General features: G+C 40.4%; 1 non-coding gene across 1 annotated transcript; it reads right to left on the reverse strand.

Moving 5' to 3' along the window:
* Positions 1-5,033: 5,033 nt before the first annotated feature.
* On the reverse strand, positions 5,034-5,105 carry TRNAC-GCA (transfer RNA cysteine (anticodon GCA)). The gene has a single exon. It is a non-coding gene; the product is annotated as a tRNA-Cys (tRNA).
* Between the last annotated feature and the right edge of the window lie 304 nt (positions 5,106-5,409).

Consider the following 5,409-nt stretch of genomic DNA (forward strand, 5'->3'; position numbering starts at 1 on the left):
ATTAAAAGATGCTTACTCCTTGGAAGAAAAGTTATGAGCAACCTAGATAGCATATTCAAAGGCAGAGACATTACCTTGCCAACTAATGTCCGTCTAATCAAGGCTATGGTTTTTCCAGTGGTCATGTATGGATGTGAGAGTTGGACTGTGAAGAAGGCTGAGCACCGAAGAATTGATGCTTTTGAACTGTGGTGTTGCAGAAGACTCTTGAGAGTCCCTTGGACTGCAAAGAGATCCAACTAGTCCATTCTGAAGGAGATTAGCTCTGAGATTTCTTTGGAAGGAATGATGCTAAAGCTGAAACTCCAGTACTTGGCCACCTCATGTGAAGTGTTGACTCATTGGAAAAGACTCTGATGCTGGGAGGGATTGGGGGCAGGAGGAGAAAGGGACGACCGTGGATGAGATGTCTGGATGGCATCATTGACTCGATGGACATGAATCTAAGTGAACTCCAGGAGTTGGTGATGGACAGGGAGGCCTGGCGTACTGTGATTCATAGGGTTGCAGATTTGGACACGACTGAGCGACTGAACTGAACTGGATTCTGATTGCTAGAATTTTGTTAAGGATTTTTGCATCTATGTTCATCAGTGATATTGGCCTCTAGTTTTCTTTTTTTGTGGCATATTTGTCAGGTTTTGGTATTAGGGTGATGGTGGTCTCATAGAATGAGTTTGGAAGTGTACCTTCCTCTGCAATTTTCTGAAAGTTTTTGAGTAGTATAGGTGTTAGCTCTTCTCTAAATTTTTGGTAGAATTAAGCTGTGAAGCTGTCTGGACATGGGCTTTTGTTTGCTGGAAGACTTCTGATTACATTTTCAATTTCCGTGCTTTGGAAGGTTCTGTTAAGATTTTCTATTTCTTCCTAGTTCAGTTTTGGAAAGTTGTACTTTTCTAAAAATTTGTCCATTTCTTCCAAGTTGTCCATTATATTGGCATATAATTGCTGATAGTAGTCGCTTATGATCATTTGTATTTCTGTGTTGTCTGTTGTGATATCTCCATTTTCATTTCTAATTTTATTGATTTGATTTTTCTCCCTTTGTTTCTTGATGAGTCTGGCTAATGGTTTGTCAATTTTATTTATCCTTTCAGAGGACCAGCTTTGTTGATTTTTGCTATGGTCTCTTTTGTTTCTTTTGCATTTATTTCTGCCCTAATTTTTAAGATTTCTTTCCTTCTACTAACCCTGGGGTTCTTAATTTCTTCCTTTTCTAGTTGCTTTAGGTGTAGAATTAGGTTATTTATTTGACTTTTTTCTTGTTTCTTGAAGTATGCCTGTATTGCTATGAACCTTCCCCTTAGCAGTGCTTTTACAGTGTCCCACAGGTTTTGGGTTGTTGTGTTTTCATTTTAATTCATTTCTGTGCATATTTTGATTTCTCTTTTGATTTCTTCTGTGATTTGTTGGTTATTCAGCAGCATGTTGTTCAGCCTCCATATGTTGGAATTTTTAATAGTTTTTCTCCTGTAATTGAGATCTAATCTTACTGCATCATGGTCAGAAAAGATGCTTGGAATGATTTCATTTTTTTTTTTAAATTTACCGAGGCTAGATTTATGGCCCAGGATGTGACCTATCCTGGAGAAGGTTCTGTGTGTGCTTGAGAAAAAGGTGAAATTCATTGTTTTGGGGTGAAATGTCCTATAGATATCAATTAGGTCTAACTGGTCTACTGTATCACTTAAAGTTTGTGTTTCCTTGTTAATTTTCTGTTTAGTTGATCTATCCATAGGTGTGAGTGGGGTATTAAAGTCTCCCACTATTATTGTGTTTTTGTTAATTTCCCCTTTCAGACTTGTTAGCATTTGTCTTACATATTGTGGTGCTCCTATGTTGGGTGCATATATATTTATAATTGTTATAAATTCTTCTTGGATTGATCCTTTGATCATTATATAGTGTCCTTCTTTGTCTCCTTTCACAGCCTTTGTTTTAAAGCCTATTTTATCTGATATGAGTATTGCTACTCCTGCTTTCTTTTGGTCTCCATTTGCATGAACTATCTTTTTCCAGCCCTTCACTTTCAGTCTGTATGTGTCCCTTGTTTTGAGGTGGGTCTCTTGTAGACAACATATATAGAGGTCTTGTTTTTGCATTGATTCAGCCAGACTTTGTCTTTTGGTTGGGGCATTCAACCTATCTATGTTTAAGGTAATTATTGATAAGTATGATCCCATTGCCATTTACTTTATTGTTTTGGATTCAAGATTATACACCCTTTTTGTGTTCCTGTCTAGAGAATATCCTTTAGCATTTGTTGGAGAGCTGGTTTGGTGGTGCTGAATTCTCTCAGCTTTTGCTTGTCTGTAAAGTTTTTGGTTTCTCCTTCATATTTGAATGAGATCCTTGCTGGGTACAGTAATCTGGGCTGTAGGCTATTTTCTTTCATCACTTTAAGTATGTCCTGCCAGTCCCTCCTGGCCTGAAGAGTTTCTATTGAAAGATCAGCTGTTATCCTCATGGGAATCCCCTTGTGTGTTATTTGTTGTTTTTCCCTTGCTGCTTTTAATATTTGTTCTTTGTGTTTGATCTTTGTCAATTTGATTAATATATATCTTGGGGTGTTTCCCCATTTTAGGGAAGTTTTCAACTATTATCTCCTCAAGTATTTTCTCATGGTCTTTCTTTTTGTCTTCTTCTTCTGGGACTCCTATGATTCGAATGTTGGGACGTTTACTATTATCCTGGAGATCTCTGAGATTGTCCTCATTTCTTTTAATTCATTTTTCTTTTTTCCTCTCTGATTCAGTTATTTCTACCATTCTATCTTCTACCTCACTAATCCTATCTTCTGCCTCCATTATTCTACTATTTGTTCCCTCCAGAGTGTTTTTTATCTCATTTATTGCATTGTTCATTATATATTGACTTTTTTTTATTTCTTTTAGGTCCTTGTTAAACCTTTCTTGCATCTTCTGAATCCTTGTCTCCAGGCTATTTATCTGTGATTCCATTTTTATTTCAAGATTTTAGATCATTTTCACTATCATTTTTCATAATTCTTTATCAGGTAGATTCCCTATCTCTTCCTCTTTTGTTTGGTTTGGTGGGCATTTATCCTGTTCCTTTACCTGCTGGGTATTCCTCTGTCTCTTCATCTTGTTTATATTGCTGTGTTTGGGGTGGCCATTCTGTATTCAGGCAGTTAGTGGAATTGTCTTTGTTGTGGAGTTTCCTCACTGTGTGTGGGGTTGTAGGGGTGGCTTATCAAGGTTTTCTGGTTAGGGAAGCTTGTGTGGGTGTTCTCATGGGTGGGGCTGGACATATTCTCTCTGTAGTGCAATAATATGTCCAGTAATGAGTTATGAGATGTCAGTGGGTTTGGAGTGACTTTGGGCAGCCTGAATATTGAAGCTCAGGACTATGTTCCTGTGTTGCTGGAGAATTTGTGTGGTATGTCTTGCTCTGGAACTTGTTGGCCTTTGGGTGGTGCTTGATTTCAGTGTAGGTATGGAGGCGTTTGATGAGCTCCTGTTGATTAATGTTCCCTGGAGTCAGGAGTTCTCTGGAGTTCTCAGGACTGGTACTTAAGCCTCCTGCTTCTGGTTTTCAGTCTTATTTTTACAGTAGCCTCAAGACTTCTCTATCTATATAGCACTGATGATAAAACATCTAGATTAAAGATGAAAAGTTTCTCCACAGTGAGGGACACCTGGAGAGTTTCACATAGTTACATGGAGAAGAGAAGAGGGATGAGGGAGATGGAGTTGACCAGGATGAGATGAGGTGGAATCAAAAGAGGAGAGAACGAGCTAGCCAGTAATCACTTCCTTCTATGCACTCCACAGTCTGTACTGCTCAGAGATGTTCATGGAGTTATATAGAGAAGAGAAGAGGGAGGAATGAGACATAGGTGGCCAGGAGGATAAAGGGGAGAATAAAAAAGAGAGACAGATCCAGCCAGTAATCAGTTCCTTAAGTTTTCTCCACCGTATGGAATACACAGAGATTCACAGAGTTGGGTAGAGGAGAGAAGGCAGGGGGGAGGAGATAGAGGCAACCTGGTGAAGAAAAAGGGGAATCCAAAGGGGGAGAGAGCAGTCAAGCCAGTAATCTCGCTCCCAAGTAAAAATGGGTAATGAAGATTGGGTTCTTAAAGGTACAAAAATGATATTAAATACCAGAAAGCAAAGATTAAAAATCTAGAGACTAGATTTTCAAAAATACAATATTATAGAAAAAGAGAAAAAATAAACCAAAGTCACAAAAATTGTGAAAAATATATATATGAAGTTTGCTCTAAAAAATAGGGTCTTTCTTTTTTTTCTGCAAAGTAATAGTAGGTTATAAAAATGAAAATTAAAGGAATAATAGAAGACTTAAAATTGTTTTAAAAAATAAAGTTAAAGAATGATAGTAAAAATAGTAAAAATATATCTAGAACTTTCTTTGGTGGTGTTGTGGGCAGTGTGGGGTCAATTCATTTTTGGACAGTTCCTTGATCCGGCTTATATTTCTCAAGATCTATAGGCCCCTTCCTATGTAGTTGGTACTATCTACAGGGTTTTAATCTATTGCACCTGTCACTTCCAAGGAGGATCCCTCTGTTTTAGCTTCTTCTGTTTGCTGGTCTCTTCAGTGTCTAATTTCTGCCCTGGCACAAGGGGGCAGTGGTGTACACTTTTTTAGTTTCACTTGTTTAGTCGTGCTGTGGGGAGGGAGGGACGCTGCAAAAAAATAACACTGGCGTATGTTCACAGTGTGCAGTGTCTCGGCCACACTGGGTTTGCCCCCGCTCACGGCATGTGTGCTTTCCCTGTCTACACTGCTTAGGCTCTAGGTTGCTCTGCCGGCAACTATCTGAGGCCAGCCCTGGGTTGTATGCACTTCCCAGGTCTAAGCCATTTAGGTTCAGGTACTTGGGTAGTCCTCAGAGGCACAGACTTGGTTGAAAGTGAAAGTGAAGTCGCTTAGCCATGCCCGACTCTTTGCAGCCCCATGGACTGTAGCCTACCAGGCTCCTCCATCCGTGGGATTCTCCAGGCAGGAATACTGGAGTGGGTTGCCATTTCCTTCTCCAGGAGATCTTCCCCACCCAGGAATCGAACCTGGGTCTCCCGCGTTGCAGGCAGATGCTTTACCATCTGAGCCACCAGGGAAGCTCAAGACTTGGTTGGGCCTGCATTTTGTGCCCTTCCCAGATCCGAGCAGCTCAGGTGACCAGGTGTTTGGCGAGTGCTGTTGCTGTGACTTATCACCTCCCCCATCCCTGCCACTCAGTTTTCTGGGTGTACTACTGGCGCACCTTCTCAGGCAGATGTTGACTGTCCAGAATCCCAAAAAGTATTGGTTAGCAGCGAAGACTGCATGCAGTTTGGTAGATGATGCCTCTCTGGGCCGCTATTGCCCCCTTCAGGCTCTGGCTGCCATCACCTGCCTATCTCGAGAGGGGGATGGGCCAGC

Source organism: Ovis aries, chromosome X (genome assembly GCF_016772045.2).
Source record: "Ovis aries strain OAR_USU_Benz2616 breed Rambouillet chromosome X, ARS-UI_Ramb_v3.0, whole genome shotgun sequence".
Lineage (NCBI taxonomy): Eukaryota > Metazoa > Chordata > Mammalia > Artiodactyla > Bovidae > Ovis > Ovis aries.